The sequence below is a fragment of the Limulus polyphemus genome, unplaced genomic scaffold (genome assembly GCF_000517525.1).
Source record: "Limulus polyphemus unplaced genomic scaffold, Limulus_polyphemus-2.1.2 Scaffold809, whole genome shotgun sequence".
NCBI classification, from domain to species: Eukaryota; Metazoa; Arthropoda; class Merostomata; order Xiphosura; family Limulidae; genus Limulus; species Limulus polyphemus.
This window is the reverse complement of record NW_013666419.1, coordinates 344,308-363,184: the sequence shown is the minus strand read 5'-3', so window position 1 is coordinate 363,184 and position 18,877 is coordinate 344,308. Positions and strand designations below refer to the sequence as shown.

Below are 18,877 nucleotides of genomic sequence, written 5' to 3'. Positions count from 1 at the left end.
GGAACTAGAACATAAAACACAAATCATATTGTTCTTGTAAAGTAACGCAAGGAACTAGAACATAAAGCACAAATCATATTGTTCTTGTAAAGTAACGTAAGGAACTAGAACACAAAACACAAATTATATTGTTCTTGTAAAGTAACGTTATGAACTAGAACACAAAACACAAATTATATTGTTCTTGTAAAGTAACGTAAGGAACTAGAACACAAAACACAAATTATATTGTTCTTGTAAAGTAACGTTATGAACTAGAACACAAAACACAAATTATATTGTTCTTGTAAAGTAACGTAAGGAACTAGAACATAAAACACAAATCATATTGGTTTTGTAAAATAACGTTAGGAACTACAACATAAAACAAATCAGGTAGTTTCGTCAGTAACGTTATGAACTACAACATAACACAAATCAAATTGTTCTTGGTCTGGAACATTATGGATTAGAACATGTCACACAAATCAGATTACTTTATGGTCATAACACTATGGATTAGAACATGTCACACAAATCAGATTAATTTTCGGTCGTGATACCATGAACTATAAAATATCCAACAAATCCGGTTACTAGCTAAATCTGATTATCACAAACTTTACTCAACAACGTCATATAACTCTAAATTAAGACTTGGCTGAGTTCTAACGAGTTATTACTATACTGAATAACTAGCTTAATCTTGTTACCAGAGACCAGACAACAACTAAAGCTCTGTGCTATGATATGTCTCAGTTCTAATGACTACTTCCTATATATACAGTTGATCTTATTACCATAGGCCAGGTAACAAGTAAAGCTCTGTGCTATGATATCTCTCAGTTCTAATGACTACTTCCTATATATACAGTTAATCTTGTTACCATAGGCCAGGTAACAAGTAAAGCTCTGTGCTATGATATGTCTCAGTTCTAATGACTACTTCCTATATATACAGTTAATCTTGTTACCAGAGACCAGGCAACAACTAAACCTCTGTGCTATGATATGTCTCAGTTCTAATGACTACTTCCTATATATACAGTTAATCTTGTTACCATAGGCCAGGTAACAAGTAAAGCTCTGTGCTATGCTATGTCTCAGTTGTAACGACTACTTCCTAAATACAGGTAATCTCGTCACCACAAAGCCTTATTCAGTAATTTTATAATCCATGCTCATAGCATTATAAAGGCTGTTTAGTTGGATCAGTCGGACCTGATGGAACTCAAACGTCTGACGTATACGATCAAAATAACAATTCACGTTGAGTACAAAAACGATAGTAACAATGTAACTTTAGAGCAGAAAGTTAAACAAAATAAACTCATAGCTACCCGAAATTAGGACCATTCTCACCGCCCTGTCAAAACGTACGAAGCCACAGTTCACTGAGCTTTGCCAACACCCCAGCAGGTGTCAAGATGTCCACTAATACCAGTACCTGTGTTTTTTATCTTTGGACGTTGAATGGTTCGGTAATTTAGTTGTTTGTTTAAGAGAATGGAATTCACAAATGACATTGAAACTTCCTGTTCGTCTAAAAGCACGCGCCCTTGCATATTCCTGGCAGCTTTTTTTTTATTATTATTAGTGGGTGTAGACGGTGGAGGAAGAATCAACTTTATTATGGAACATTCATTAGTTTCCTTGCCATTGAACCTGTATCTGACCTGTTGAGATCAATCCACAACAGGAGTGGGTGTTGTTTTAGAAACACGCGTAAGTGCAAACCCAAAATTAGAGTAAATCTAGGTAGCAACAAATCTTTCCAAAATAAGGAAATCTTAATAAATGTGTTGGGTTCATATAAAGAACGTGATATTGAGTGACGAAGTGTTCTTAATGTCATTTCACCGTGAAGTTTGTCATTCAGCGTCTGTGTAGCCGTAGTGTCATTATTCCATGAACTTAGTCATATCGTGACTTTAGTCACAGTGTTATTCAACCATCCACCATGAACTTAGTCATACCACGACAGTGCATTGTTGTGATATTCCACAATGAGCTAGATGGTAAAAGATGTTTCTCTAAAAACTATCTTTTGAAAAATCACTTTTGATTTTGTTTGTTTCTATGAAGGAAAAAAAAGGGGCAAAGAAATCAACTTGAACCACCGACTTCAAGAAATCCTCACTAAATCCTATTCTCATTCTTAGGCCTACAAAAATGTTAACTGAGTAAAACTCAGTGTTAGACTTATACATCGCTAACCGGAAAAAAAACACAACGTTAGGCCTACACATAGCTAACCGGATAAAACACAACGCTAGGCCTACACTTCCCGATTCTATAGGGTGGCCAGAAATCCCGGTCACTTTTCTTTTTGTTCATTTCTAAGGAAGAAAGAAAAAGGCAAAGGAATCAACTTGAACCACCAACTTCAAGAAATCCTCACTAAATCCTATTCTCATTCTTAGGCCTACAAAAATGTTAACTGAGTAAAACTCAGTGTTAGACTTATACAGCGCTAACCGGAAAAAAAACACAACGTTAGGCCTACACATAGCTAACCGGATAAAACACTACGCTAGGCCTACACTTCCCGATTCTATAGGGTGGCCAGACATCCCGGTCACTTTTCTTTTTGTTCATTTCTAAGGAGGAAAGAAAAAGGCAAAGGAATCAACTTGAACCACCGACTTCAAGAAATCCTCACTAAATGCTATTCTCATTCTTAGGCCTACAAAAATGTTAACCGAGTAAAACTCAGTGTTAGACTTATACAGCACTAACCGGAAAAAAACACAACGCCAGGCCTACACAAAGCTAAGCAGGTAAAATAATGATAATGTTACGTCTCTGTATTCGTTTGTTGATTTTCCGTAGAAATTCTTTCCGATAAACTTCAGCGATACAAGTCCTTTCTTAAATAAAACTAGTTTATTCTTTCTTAACTCAATTTTGCAATACACTTAATTTCCACAGTTACTTTAACTTAAACACACGCTATAATTCACAAAGAACGATTCACGCACTTTACTGACTACCGCACTTGACTCAATTGTCCGTCTATATCTTCAATCTCTCTGTCTGCTATTATCTATTATACCGTCACTTCATTTGCCGGCTTATATATATAAAAAAAATAGAGGGCGCGTAGAGAATACTAGAGTTGCCACGAACAGACATGATCCTTCTAGAATATCACGACGTGTTACTAGCGTCACGTGACTTCCGCTGTAGTAACAATAATAAGAAGGGCAAGGTGAGATTCAAACTTAAATACAGTCGATATAACTGCATTTAATTATATAAAGTTCATTAAACTAACAAATTATTATTTTTAGTTTTCTATAAATGAAAATTCCAAAGTCTAGCATATTCTTAACTTCCAAATATCTTTCCACTGTGTTGAACTTTCTAAATCCAGCATTCTACTCCCAAAAAGCATTAAGCTATGATATACTTCCAAACTTCAGTATCTCTACTCATATACATCTTTTGGGTTTAACGAGCTTTCTCAGTCCAGCATCTCTACTCCCAAACAGCTTTAAGCTATTGTTACGACAGCGGAAGTCACGCGACGCTGGAGTTTCTAGAAGGATCATGACTTTTCCAAGCAACTCTAGTCTGTTCCAGGCGCCCTCTCTTGTAGTATATAAGCCCAGCAAATAAAGCGGAGAAATAATTGCAGATAGATAGAGATAACAGAGTCAAGCCGTAAGTAAAGTGTGGGAATCACTGTGATTTATAGTGTGTGTTCATAAAAGTAGTCAAGTTTAAATGACTGTGGAAATTCTGTGTATTGCAAAGTTGTATCGAGAAAGAATAAACTAGTTTTAATTAAGAAAGGAATTGTATCGCTGAAGTTTCTCGGAAACAATTTATACCGGAAATTAACAAACGACCAGATACGCAACACTATGATAAAGTTCCCGAGTCCAGTATCTCCACTCCCAAGCAGCTTTAAGCTATGATAAACTTCCCGAGTCCAGCATCTTTACTCCCGAACAGCTTTAAGCTATAACAAGCTTTCCGAGTTCAGCATCTCTACTCCAAAACAACTTTTTTATGGTGAACTTCTCGATTCTATAGGGTGACCAGACGTCCCGGTTTTGCCGGGACACTAACTTTTTTGGTAGTTTGTCCTAGTGTCCCGAAAAAGTTCTCGGGGTGTACAAAACGTCTCGATTTTATAATAAAGACATCAAACTGTCAGGCACATGGAATCACGATTGTAATAGACTTATTTGACTTGATCATTGTTGTACCAAGTACTCTCCTGCCAAATTCTCGAAAGTTCCGTCTATGATTGGTGAGAAACCCAGATCTGAATGTGGAGGCACTTAAAACAGTGCTCATGGCCAAAACACACTTTACAATTCTACGTTCTGTTAATTATTCACAATAAATCCAGGTATGAAGTAACCTATTTTAAGATGAATTGGATAAAGTGAATAATTAAAGATTTCGTGGTTGTATAATTTGACTATTTTTGCTCATTTCTTTTCGCCCTTTCAGCCGTGTGGGCGTTATAATGTGACGGTCAATCCCACTATTCGTTGGTAAAAGAGTTGCCCAAGAGTTGGCGGTGGGTGGTGATGACTAGCTGCCTTCCCTCTAGTCTTACACTGCTAAATTAGGGACGGCCAGCGCAGATAGCCCTCGTGTAGCTTTGCGCGAAATTCAAAACAAACAAACAAACAAACAAACTCATTTCTTTTGTCTATCACCAGAAAAAAAAAGTTGAGATTATTTCAAAAAAAAAAAGGCCGATATTGATATATTTGGGAATATTGTGGAACAGTTCGATAAATTTAAAGTAAATTAGATAAAAGATAAGTTATTTCAAATTTGTAATAACGATTTTGAAATTAGGAGCAAGTGGTGGGCTGTTCCGGTTTTTTAGTTTGTAAATCTGGTCACCCTATGAGTCCAGCATCTTCAGTCCCACACAAATCTTCTATTTATGGTTAACTTCATAAGTCCGGCTTGCCATTTTTTTGTAAAATAAACACAAAAAAACGTAGTTTTATGAAGGTTGATTATCAAATAGGTATCTTTATTCTAATATACATTTGCACCAGTAATTTGTTAATAACTATATTTATGATTTTTCATCTCGACAACCAATGTAACGCTATGAAATACTTTGTTGCAAATTACTGATTGAAAGAAATTAGTAAATCGAGTATTATGAATATATTCCCATTCACTATTGTTGATGTTAATTGATTTTTTTATTATTGCCATTAATTTAATTCCTTGAGAATTCAACATTATCGTTATTATTGGCGGAAGCTATCAATTCGTTTATATGAACACTAAATACACCAACAAGAGCCTCACAGTGGCATGTATGCTGATTTACAACGCTAGAAACCGGGTTTCCATATTCGTGGTGGGCAGAGCACAGATAGCCCATTGTGTAGCTTTTTGCTTCACTTCAAAAACAAGCAATCAACACGGCTATGATTTGGGTGGCGACCTCTGACTGATTTGAATGTTACTGTTTACGGAAGTCCCAATAAATACACCATACTAATCAGCAGTTATACTTAATTCACCTTGATGTAGTTTTATTACTATTTAGGCCATGTTAAACAGCCTACCATCTGGCAGCTGAAGTTTTTACTTCTGTACGTGGCAACTTTGATCAACTTCCGCACATGTTCATTCATTCTTACAGTCGTTTACACTTTACATGACGATAATAAGTCTTGGTGACCTCATTTTTCTCGGGAATAAAGAGTTAACGGGTATGTACAACTGTCCAGTACTGGATATTCGCCTCGCATCTGTTGTGTCAGAATTTAGTCAGACACCTTTAATCAGTCAACTTTTCTTTATACTTTTTTTCATCCAATTTTTCGTGATTAACGTTTGAAAATGTACACGTGAAACTTTTATGTTTGGCTAAATGCCATCTTTTCTTTCTTTCTAGACTTCCGCGTGCCACAAGGTGGCAGTAGTAAACTCTCGTTACATCAGAAATAATAACAATGTTAACGACAAGATACCTTTAGTACTTGAATTCATGAAGGAAATTCAAAATAAAAGGAAAGTTTATTCAAAGTCAATATGCCTTCTAGCGGAATTCAATCAACCCGTATTATCTGCAACATATCTTATAAGATTACAAACAACTAATAAAATAAAGATAAAAACAAAACTCAATATCATAACATAAAACAAAAACCGCATAAATAAACACAACATAAAACAGAAAGAAAACTTAAAATAAAAGGAATAACTTCGGTCTGTAACTCCAAAATAAGTTTCCACAGAAAGAAAACTTAAAATGAAAGGAATAACTTCGGTCTGTAACTCCAAAATAAGTTTCCACGATATGAGCCTAAAACATTATAGAAATAAAACTTAATAAAAACAAAATGCAGTCTTTACTTTTTAATTATTGTTTTCGATAACAAACGAGTTTCTAGACCGATGATAATTATTTGTACCTTACTTTCAAGTTATGCCGTCATCAAGGAAATCTCTCAAAATAAAGAAGTTAAGCAGTTTGTTACCCACGTATCTTATCTTATAGTTAAGCTGTTTGTTACCCACGTATCTTATCTTATAGTTAAGCAGTTTGTTACCCGCGTATCTTATCTTATACTTAAGCAGTTTGTTACCCACGTATCTTATCAAGAAACGAATGGGCAACAAATACAAGGATAACAAACTGCTTAACTATAAGAAAAGATACGCGGGTAACAAACTGCTTAACTATAAGATAAGATACGTGGATAACAAACTGCTTAACTATAAGATAAGATACGCGGGTAACAAACTGCTTAACTATAAGAAAAGATACGCGGGTAACAAACTGCAGCTGTGTTTTTTACCCTTGTGTTTGTTACTATTGCGTTTTTTTACCTATTTGTTTATTTTTGAGAATAATCTGGTAATTCTACAAGAAAATGTTATTCTAGAGATAAATGTGATTATTTAAACCAAAGCCCAAACTTACACCGGTAATAAACAGTTGAGCCATGACCCAAACTCGCTAGACATTCACCGGTAATTAGCAGTTAAGCCATGACCCAGACTTAAAACTGGTAAATAATAGTTATTCTGATTATCTTTACAGCACTTATTATCTCCTCTGATTTGTTCTTGGTTATCTTTCCAGGATTTGATATCATCTTTAGTTTGTTCCTGGTTATCTTTCCAGTATCTATTATCCCTTTTTGTTTTTTCCTGGTTATCTTTCCAGTAGCTGTTATCTCCTTCTGTTTGTTCCTTATTTTTCCAAGACTTGTTGTTCCTGACAGAAAGCTGAATGACCGAAATTAAAACATGCAGCTGTTTGCTCATGCATTCTGGAAGTTACAGCGACAACCGCTATGATTGAAGATACAGTACGACTTAAACCCTGCCAGGTGGCCGTGATCACGTGATCAGTATTGTGCCCACGTCCGAGTCTTGTAATCCAGTAGACGTGCCAGCCGTTCCAGAGATTTCTGTCGCCCCAGGGAAGACGCCTCGGAGGACAGCGAACACTCGCATTCCTCAACCGAAGGCTCCCTGACCATATGGCGCACGTTCCCACGTTCCGAGTCGGCTGTCCTAACTTCTTGGTCGGCGACTCTGTGGGAATCACTGCCTCGTGGTCCGGCAGGAGACATCTGGCATATTATTCTAATCATAGGTGGAAGAAGCATCTCGGTTCTACCACACACTCACGTGCTTGCTACTGCACTGTGAGAACGGCTGGATAATACATGACGTACAGCAAAGGAACGAACGAGTTCCCTTCACCCTCCCCCTCATCCCCTTTCTGCAACACACCTGGATAATCTTTCATACGTGAATGATTTCAATAAGAAGGTAACGCCCAGATTTTAATTTGCTTGGATTTTCTCACGAAGAAATGCACAATAAATTCGACTCGCAAGACTTTTTCTTTTAGCAAGGTGACATTGAGTCGAAAGCCAAACAAATGAAACTGAAAATGTAGTTTCCAAAGCTGAGAATGATTGCGAATATAAGTGAGATAGTGGTTGTACCCAGAATTCACTCTGAGAGTGCGTATCTATAATACTTGATGGGGTTGACTCACTGGTAAGTTTCGTTTTGGAACGAGTGACTTTTTGACTGAAAAACTAAAATAAAAGACAGTTGTCAGTAGAGGGGGGGGGGGACTAGTGACTCCATTTCTTGCAGTTCCGTGCTTTCCAACTCCAAATTAACACATTTCCAGATCCAGGGCTGGTGTGAGCAATACGACAAAGTGACGAAAGAGTCTGTTTGTAGTTAAGCGCAAAGCTACACAAAGCACAATCTGTACTGTGCCCAACACGGATATCGACACCCGGGTTTTAGAGTTATAAGCCTCGAGAATTGCCTCTGAGCCACGACGGGTAGGGGGGGGGGCATTCTGACGTCTGAAATGCCTAATAAAACCTTGGCATGACGAAAAACTTAACCTAAAAGTTAATGTTTCTTCGGTTACAAGTATCACTAAGCCTTATTTGATAGCTCTATTATAGCACACAATAGTAAAAATTACTATTACTGCACAACAGTAAACAATTAGTTATTAATGTAAACAGTGATACAATAAAAATGTATCGCGTCAAATGTTTTTATAGTAATGAAATTTATCTAGAGTACGAACACAAAGATTTCAGTGAACGCATTTTTATTTTTTGTTGTGATTACTGATCTGCCTGTTTAATAGCACTGGTTTGTTGTGATTACTGATCTGCCTGTTTAATAGCACTGGTTTGTTGAAGAAAGAAGTCTAAAGTTTATTCCAATCTCAGCTGTGTTGATTTAACAGCCAGAGTTTGGAGAAAGAGATTTCACTTTCGGTTAACGGAATTTATTAACAGAAACTAAACAGTTCGTTAAAGTACAAGCTCAGATTAAAAGATAAAATATTCAGATTAATTCTAGCACCTGGCACCAGTCGGCCTTAAACTCCTAGTGATGAAGCAATAGTTCGTATAAAATCCGCTAAAACGTCCAAGAAATACAAAAAAAAAAAAAATTAGTTCTACTAAATACTTTAAAAGATCTCAATTGATAAAGACAGTTTGGTAATCAAGATAAGTAAGTCGCTGGTTTTAGTTTTGTTTTGTCAAATCTAGATTATCGTGACTCATTGTCCCGGCTGTCCTTGTATGTTCAAGGTTCGATTGTCGTCTACATTAACGACTTTTACAAAATGTCACTGACCATTGTTCTTTCCAAATGATAGAATAACTAGGGGTACTGTAAAAACCACGTAAACATGATTAGTTTTTGTTTTGAAGCAACTAATGCTGAATACGTCAGAGTTTCTACAATTTTAAACATGTCTTGTATAGCATTAATAAAAAGTACGCGACACTTTCGTTTCATTTTGAGCACAATGGGTTATCTCTGCTGTGTCCACCACATGGATGACACTCTGAATGATAGTGTTATAAGCTTTTACCGCAGAGCCATCAAATTGTTGTGCCGACATAACTTTAAGATTACTAGTATTTTCAAGTGAATATTTTAACATTCATATATAGACTCGATCCAGATAGTTAGCCAAAGCTATACAAGGCTTATTTGCGTTAACATTCACTAGCCTTGAACAGATAACACTAGATGGGAAGAAACACCCACCACCAAATCTTGGGCTACTGTGATCAAATTGAGGGATTTGAGCGTATTTCTTGTGACACATCTACGTCTTCAGACTGCGGATTCTGTGGCAACGAGACGAGAATCACTGGACCTTTGGATTCACACTAATCAAAAGTCCGGTCCAGACAGATAATTCTAAAATGTAGTTAACGTAGCACTGAACTTTAAAACTTGGTAAATTTACACACTGAGGAAACTGTTAAACACTTGTTATAACCTTCAAGTTGAGCACAAAACAAATGTATGATATCGTAATCTCTAAAAGTACACTTTCAGTCATGTATGTCATATGTGTAATTAATGTGGCAGGGATAAAGAAATACATACCATAAACTGTTTTAACACCACAGCTTTACATAGGAATGATAAAAACGTGAAAATTGATACACATGCTCTTTGTGAACATCCTCATATCTTGAGATAAAAATTGTGAACATTTTCTGCAACGTTAATGAGCTATGGGCAATTAATTTTAATCCCTTCATTAGTGGTAATTAGACTCATGACAAGACAATTGGTAAAGATTTTTGAATTTTAAAAGTGTGCTACATATTATGCTGATATTGGCTTTGATGGCGAAGTGGAAACGGAATGAAAGCAAACAAAACTTTGTTTTTAATCACTTACTACAGATTAATTGGTAAATATTTTAATGAAAAAAATAATTTATTTATGTAGAAAAAGACGTTAAACTTTCGATTTAGGCTAAATTTGGAAAAAAAAATGTGATTTTTGAAATGTTGGGGGCGCTCTTTTAAGGGTCAGTGCTACCTTAAGGACTTTTTTTACATGAACTTAGCCTATTTTACAAAAAATAAAGAAAGAAAAAAGAAAACAAAAGTCCCTCTGTTTGTAGCTCATGCAAAAACTTTGTTATTACATTGTTGGCAACGTATGACGATACTGTTTATATTAACCGGGAAGTCTCGGATGTCAAAAAAGCCGTTGATTTCTTACCATTTTTTGATGAGACGTTGTCGTCTCTTTCTCCGCTATTATTTCACAATTAAACTATTCCACTATGAAAAAGAATACGTTCTATAACCGCTGTGACAGTTCGGAACAGATGTGCCAGTCACATTCTGTTGCTGAACACGGTGTTAGTGGCAGAGTCATACACACATTCAGCAACCACATGTCAACTGTGAGGCTGATAACAAACACTCGACAGTAGGGAGTTGTATCTTGGTTGGCCTTCCATCTTGTAAGCCACACCCACTTTCCATTGAAAACCCACCATGCTAATTTTAAGCTGTCACCCACCGGGTGGATGGACTCGTCTATGACTAAAGATTGTCACCCACCGGGCGGATGGACTCGTCTATTGTGTTTCCCTCTGATGAATGCTATTTATTCTCAAACAATCTGAAAATTGCTACTTACAGTGCCGACCACCTGAAGTTTTAAGACAAAAGTATAACTTTAAAATGAATAACCATATAAAAAGGTACCGATATATATGGTAAAGATTCGATAGATACAAAAAGTAATCTTACTGTATTAATACTTCCATCTATAGTTTTGTTTTAATACGAGTTTCTCACTTCAACACACGACGAAAACAAACCCGACCGACATTTTTACTTGTAACGTTTGAGGGAGTTTGGTTTAACAAAAGCCACTACAAGTATTAAACAAAATCTTACATCCTTTAATTGATTTACAAAATGTTGCTACGTGTTTAAACGTGTTCATTCAAAAATTCCCTGAAATTAACATAGTTTTAATGAAAGCTTCGATCTGCTGCAGGTGGCTTTACTGCTGTTACAAAACGCACAAACAAATGCTATGTAAGTGTTAAAAACAAAAACAAAAAGTTGACCATTATTGTTGGTGTTAATGTAAGTTTTCTAGTACACAAAGATAAAGATAGATGGCAGAACGGTGACATGAAAAAGGACTTGGATAACCTTTTATTGATAACCGATAAATCGAATCTCTTGATGAGAGACCTACATGAGTCTAAGTAGTATGTTACATAGTTACATATAATTATCTCTGTAAGCGATGATAAGTATAATAATTAGCGTTAATATCACCCGACTACCAAGTTACTGTAGCTTCGTTCTGCATCACAAACCACACACACGTACATACAACCACGTCTAGACCACAGTATACACCGTTTGTACAAAAACTTCTTTCTATCTATCTATCTATCTATATATATATATATAATTCATATAGACGCATCTATATTTATGTTTTGTACGCATAATTGCACGTTCCTCTTGTCGCTTCCACGAGCGAATAGATACAGTTGAAGAACCAAGTCAAAGTTTCACATGTGCTATAGCCGCAATACGTCTGGATTAATACAGAAGCCATTGTTCAGGAGATTAGTCACGTGACCACTAGCGTGACGTGTTTCCTTATTAGTGCCTTGAACGTTCAGATCACAGTCTATGAGATCTTCGTTTGAAAGACCGAGTAGCAGACACTGTCACTCTTCAGATCAGCAAAGAGCCAACTGAAAAAATAAAAAAAATAAAAAATCAGTATGCACGAGATCTACTAGCGTGCGAATTATTCACATGAATTTAATACCCAAACTAAGGTACAGCTAAAGGTTAAAATAAAGTTATTGTCTTGTTAACGTGGCGAACAAGACAGTTTAAGATGCTTAGTGACTTACCCATTAAAGAAATCAGTCTTCTTCCCAAGTGATCCAGTTTAGCCAGAGAAGAAAAAAAAGTGACCAACATTGGAAAAAGAAAGAAGATGGAAGCGACGAACCTGGCCAGCCATTTTGTTCTCTTAACTCTGATCCTGCGGAAGGCGAAATACATAGTTCAGTATCCAGTACTCTTATCTTGATTTTATTTGTTTGTTTGTTGTAAATCACAAAGCTACGTAATGGGCTTTTTGTGCTGTGACCCACCGCGGTATCGAAACCCAATTTTTAGCGTTATAAGCTCTCAGATTTATCACTGAGCAACACCTTACTAGAACATGTAGTTGTAAAAACCCGGCCAAACTTGAGCTCTTTTCTAAAGAAAAGTAATGTGTTTAATTATTAGTTTACCATATTCACACAAAACAATATTGTGCTTAATTACTAGTTTACCATATTCACACAAAACAATATTGTGCTTAATTACTAATTTACTATATTCACACAAAACAAAATTGTGCTTAATTACTAATTTACTATATTCACACAAAACAATATTGTGCTTAATTACTAGTTTACCACATTCACACAAAACAATATTGTGCTTAATTAGTAGTTTACCACATTCACACAAAACAATATTGTGCGTAATTACTAGTTTACCACATTAACACAAAACAATATTGTGTTTAATTACTAGTTTACCAGATTCACACAAAACGATATTGTGTTTAATTACTCGTTTACTATATTCACACAAAACAATATTGTGTTTAATTACTCGTTTGCTATATTCACACAAAACAATATTGTGTTTAATTACTAATTTACTATATTCACACAAAACAATATTGTGTTTAATTACTAATTTACTATATTCATACAAACAATATTGTGTTTAATTACTAATTTACTATATTCATACAAACAATATTGTGCTAAGGCTATAAGTGTTCATTTTTCTTGAAGCAAAACAGCCTTCAAACATTTTATTTCCATTTTTATCGTGAAACTGAACCATTCCTCTCTTAATCATTTTTAAACGCTCTTACAAACGCTAAAATCCGGGGTTCCATTCCTCGTGGTAGACAGAGTGCACTTAGCCCATTGTGTAGCTCTGCACTAAGAAAACAAATAACGTAAGAAACTATATAAGTATTATGATGGAAGAAGAGGAAAATATTTATAAACAATCACATTAAGACTTTACTAGATGCCACAATAGAAAAAAAATCCTCAAAGAACTGGTTTAAGGAATAGAAAACACTTACTTAAAGACTAGCGCTCAAAGACTGCAATTTTTTCCCTTTCCGAAGTAAATACGATGGTACAAGTCTTGTTCTTTCACAAACATTTCCAGACAAGCTTGCAGGATGTCCGGTAGAGGGAGTGTTAGAGTTTAACATAAGATTATGTACAAGTTCTTGAATTTGGGAATGATCAAAACTGTTTATATCGATGTTCATGCCTAAAAAGAAAAGAAAAAAGAAATTGTAATGAACACACCGAGTCTCGAATAACAATAGTCAACGACATCTGCCTATAAATAACGAAAATGTTACAAGTATTTGAAACTTTTTTTTTGTCAGCTTGTACATACAAAAAGTTCTTGTTAAGACACACTAAACGGTAGTAAAAGAAATGTCACGCTGGACATAATCAATTACAGCCTTTTAACAGGAAGTCACGTGCCGTGTGTAATTTTCAATGATAACGCACGTGACTGGAATTGATGATAAAAATAATCTTGGCGCTTTCGTAGAACATGATTTCAGATCCGACCCATCCAGTTCTAGTTTCTCATGCCAGGCCAACAGAGGACACGAACATAACTAATATTTCAGAAGGGTCAAACGGGAGTTGGTCGGTCATTTTCAAGGGCTGACTTTTGTCATCTCACTTCGAAGCATCTGCATCTCTTATAACAAGCACGTGTCAGCAAGCGAGTTACTGTGTGATGTCGCAGCTGACTGTTGGACCCGAGGGTGGGGGTTCGGGTTTTGAACTAAAGGCTTTCCCACGGGAATGGCTAAATCTTCACCGCAAGCTGCTACTGCCAGACTGATAGCCTGTTAAAGATGTATGGACAGCCGTTAGAATAATGAAGGTGTTGTTCTGTTAGATTCTGGCTCCGATCATCTGTCCCGTATTTAACAGTCTGTATATATTTTATAAATATGTTAAGAAGACGAAAACTCAATCCAGAATAGCGTCAATTAACACTTACAGAGATAACGTAGTTCTTTACGATCAGCTGATGGAAAAAATGGAAGGAGAATAAAAATGCTTTTGTTCTGCTCCGTCTACTAAGTTCAAATAAAAAAAAGTTTGGGCCGTGTTAACATGAAGTTAACGGCTCTCTTTTTCAAGACCTCTTTTTTATACGAATGACTCGTAATGTGATACGGAAGTCATGAACAATTGCCATTAGGAAGGGAATCTAAAAGCTCTATCATATATCTACTTCACGCCTTCCAATTATACACTACCGCCTTGATAACCATCTTTCGCGACGCAACCAATTAATGTCTGTTGCTATGCCTACCAAACATGCCCTTTTACAACTATCCTTTAAGGCGCAACTAATTAATGTCCGTTGTTATGTCTACCAAACATGCCTTAATGCTTTGATGTCAGCAAAATTTCAGGGCATTTAATAGTACTTAGTCAAATACAGTTGCAACCAGCCTGCATTTAAAAGTTACGTGATACGTGCTGGCGGAATTTATAATGATTAGTAACTTATCCGTTAAAGCAAACACGATAAAATTTTAACAGTCTAGACTAGTGAAAAATTATTATTTTATCTTCCAGTTGAAAGGAACAAAGACATTTGATTGAAATGTATCAAGAAAGAAATTACCTTGAAGGCATAAAGGTAGACCCCGTGTTCTTAATCTCGTCAGAAGAGCGTTGTGCAAGTGGTCAATATATCGAATGGCCTCTTCTATTACAGTAACCTGAATAATAACAACGATAAACTAAGTACAGTGAGAACTGTACGTGTAACATTTCTACGATATTACTACATTCACATATATTTCTGCCTTATAGGTTATGCCACACAGATACCAATAGAATGTAATACTTTATCAAAACCAAGCAACTTAGCCAAGAATGCGACTAAAAAATAATCCTTTCCTCTAATACTGTTCTGTCTTATCGTTTATTTACGTGACTCACGTATCATTACAAAACTTCTTCCAACCAACGGATCTATATATTTTATCTTGTCACAACTGGAGTTATGAAAGTTATTTTCAGTAGGCTAGTAAAAAAATATTAATAATAATAAAAGGAAAAGAAAGATCCACCTGGAAATTTTTATAGTAAATGTTCTAACTGGAAATTTCTGTAGTGTATCACTCAATATTCATCCAACCGCCCAATCTTTATTTACAGTGCTAGGGGCGCTTTCCAGAAATCTTTTGAAGTCAATAATTATAAGGATTACAGTGTATGTACTAACTGACCTTGGGGACGTGAGCTTTCTTGGCAATGCTGGGGACCATGGACCTAAGTCTGCGATATTCGTGGCTTTTCTGCAACTTTAAATGAACTCGCCTCTCCTGTTTCAGAATCTTCTTTTTCACCAGTTCTCTGTAAGTCCTGGTGGCCTTGGAGGTCCTCCGGCGGTTGGACAAAAAAAGTTGCTTCTCATCAGGAACTGGATTTGACGGAATGTTCATCTTCTGATAACAGAAGAAAAAAAAATCGAACTTTAACATTATGATTTTACAGGTTGCTCGACGCTCTGTTTGTAAGATAACTGTGATATATACATTATGATTTTACCAGTTGCTAGACGCTCTGTTTGTAAGATAACTGTGATATATACATTATGATTTTACCAGTTGCTAGGCGCTCTATTTGGAAGATAACTGTGATATATACATCATGATTTTACCAATTGCTAGACGCTCTGTTTGTAAGATAACTGTGATATATACATTATGATTTTACCAATTGCTAGACGCTCTGTTTGGAAGATAACTGTGATATATACATTATGATTTTACCAGTTGCTAGGCACTCTGTTTGGAAGATAACTGTGATATATACATTATGATTTTACCAGTTGCTGTGCGCTCTGTTTGGAAGATAACTGTGATATATACATTATGATTTTACCAGTTGCTAGGCGCTCTGTTTGGAAGATAACTGTGACATATACATTATGATTTTACCAGTTGCTGGGCGCTCTGTTTGGAAGATAACTGTGACATATACATTATGATTTTACCAGTTGCTGGGCGCTCTGTTTGGAAGATAACTGTGATATATACATTATGATTTTATCAGTTGCTAGGCGCTCTGTTTGGAAGATAACTGTGATATATACATTATGATTTTACCAGTTGCTAGGCGCTCTGTTTGGAAGACGAACTACGAATCTACTTTACTTAATTTTTTTAAGCCATTTATCATAGATAGAAGATCTTTCATCATTATTTAGAAGAGTAAACAAAGATAATTCATAGATGAATAGAATAATAGTTTCAATTTGAGAACCTTAGAGGAAAAGGAAGAATACTTGGCTAGACATAACTTGAGTTACTGTTGCCCAGCCGCGGTATAACCCTAAATAAGGATGGTCTACTTTACGAAAGCGTTCGTAACTTCGAGTTTCGGGGTTTCTGGTTTTGTTATTTATCCTACGTTTCTTTAGCATCACAATATGACATTTCAAACAAGTAATTATAATAATAAACGATCCATTAAATATCATTTTAAAACAATAACAGTTCAGGATCATGTGAATAATTCATTTCAAGCTAAGTTGATTAATAATCCAATTATATGTAAAAGTTCTGGGGACGTTATGTTAACGGTTTAGAATCTCTCTCAGATTTCAACACATAACATAATAACTACCACCAACTGTTTTAGACAACACTACAGCCGGTAGACTATCGCTTTGTAACAAGTACTGCAAGCTGTTTTAGAGGACACTAGTGTCAGTAGCCTGTAGACCATCGCATTTCTAATAAATTCCACTACCTGTTTTATATGACACCATACCCTGTAGACTATCGCATTTCTAATAAATACCGCAAAGTGTTTTAGACGACACTACAACAGGCAGACTCAAAAGCCGTTTCTGACATAAGGGTCGGCTGAAACTGAGCCACCTGGAAAATGCAGACCTGTTACCTTCTCGATATCAACTGATATTTCCTTACAACAACGACGGATGACAAGAGAGCGTGAAAAACTACGCACTTTCAACACCAAGGTACTTTTTTTTATCATAATACCTATAAAAATATGTTTGGGTTAATACCTAGAATAAATATGGTGGTAAATTCCTAACTACGTGAAAGATTACAGTATAAACTATATTTTGAAAACAGAAGTTTCACAGAAAGACGAAATTTATAACATTATCCATAAAAGCAAGCGAAAAATTATATATGTTTCATTCCCATCGCTGGAGCAGAATGAATCTCTAGCTTGTCACGAATATTTTTTTTTTCAGGTTTAGTTAGGCTTAGCAATTATTCGATTGTATTTGTGGTCTGACATATCATCAACAACAAAACAACTTTACCATTAAGGCTTTTGTATAAAATATTATTACCTACATACTAAAATAGAATTTTAAACAATGTGCGTTTCCTTACCTATTCAGTGATAAAAACGATGAATACGTACGACTGCAGTCTATCTAACTAGATGTCTCTGTGATACAGTAACGGTCGTTGTTATATTTATAATCTCGACCAAAGACTATGCACTCTCTGAAGGCCTATCAGAAATTACAACCTCATCAAACTATGCACTTCAAAAGATTATCTTCGCAGCTAATAAAAATAAAATCACAGTTTATCAATAGCTTTATGCAATCGTGATAATGGTGTTAGTGTAACAAAAAAACACACACATTCCCACACACTCAACCGACTACGCACATACACTAACCAGCAACTCGACGTCCCTACCGTCTATAATGTGCGCGGCGTATGAATATATGAGATGTCACATAGTAATTAAGCTTCTTTTTAAAAAACGTTCGTCGTCTGTATTATGATTGTAACGCCCCAAAGATAAAAAATTCTAAACAAAATTCCGCTTTACTGTTTAATAAATAATGCGTCTATTAACGTTCTCGCGATTAGTAACTAAGATTTATTTGAATGTTGCATTCCACTGTGCGGCAGGCTACACATTGGGTTGTGATGCGGCCAGTGAAACCACAGGTGTTCGGTGGCATGAGGGAGGGAGAACCGTGAAATCAGCAAACTGTGGGAAAACAGGTCGAATGGGAGGAGGGAAAGGGGAGAAGAAAAGTTAACCACCCTTGATGGCCGCAGGAAGGTAATGATTATTCAGTTTCCTTGCGGGTTTGTTGACACTGTGAAACACTTTTTTTCTAGAGGGCATTTCAATCCACATAGCGATAGCGTAATGAGGAACATCATCGAGCTTAATACTAGTAAAACGTGTAACAATACAACGTACTGCGAAGAAACATGCAATATTAGATAATTTGTGTTCATTCTTCAAAACACACAATATTAGATGATTTATGTTACCCCAACGAAACACACAATATTATATGGGTTCAGTTACTTCCATAAAACATACAATATTAGATTATTTGTGTTACTTCGACAAAACACAATACTGTATGATTTGTGTCACTTCGACAAAACATACAGTGTTATATGATTTGTGTTACTTCGACAAAACACAATACTGTATGAT

The 18,877-nt window shown here is 35.8% G+C and overlaps 1 long non-coding RNA gene across 1 annotated transcript; it reads right to left on the bottom strand.

The window, feature by feature from the left end:
- Positions 1-11,440: 11,440 nt before the first annotated feature.
- LOC106460650 lies at positions 11,441-18,104 on the bottom strand. Its single transcript, XR_001290894.2, has 6 exons — positions 17,794-18,104; positions 15,643-15,861; positions 15,033-15,129; positions 13,441-13,637; positions 12,191-12,324; positions 11,441-12,025 (listed from the first exon to the last, which is right to left on the bottom strand). It is a non-coding gene; the product is annotated as an uncharacterized LOC106460650 (long non-coding RNA).
- Positions 18,105-18,877: the final 773 nt, after the last annotated feature.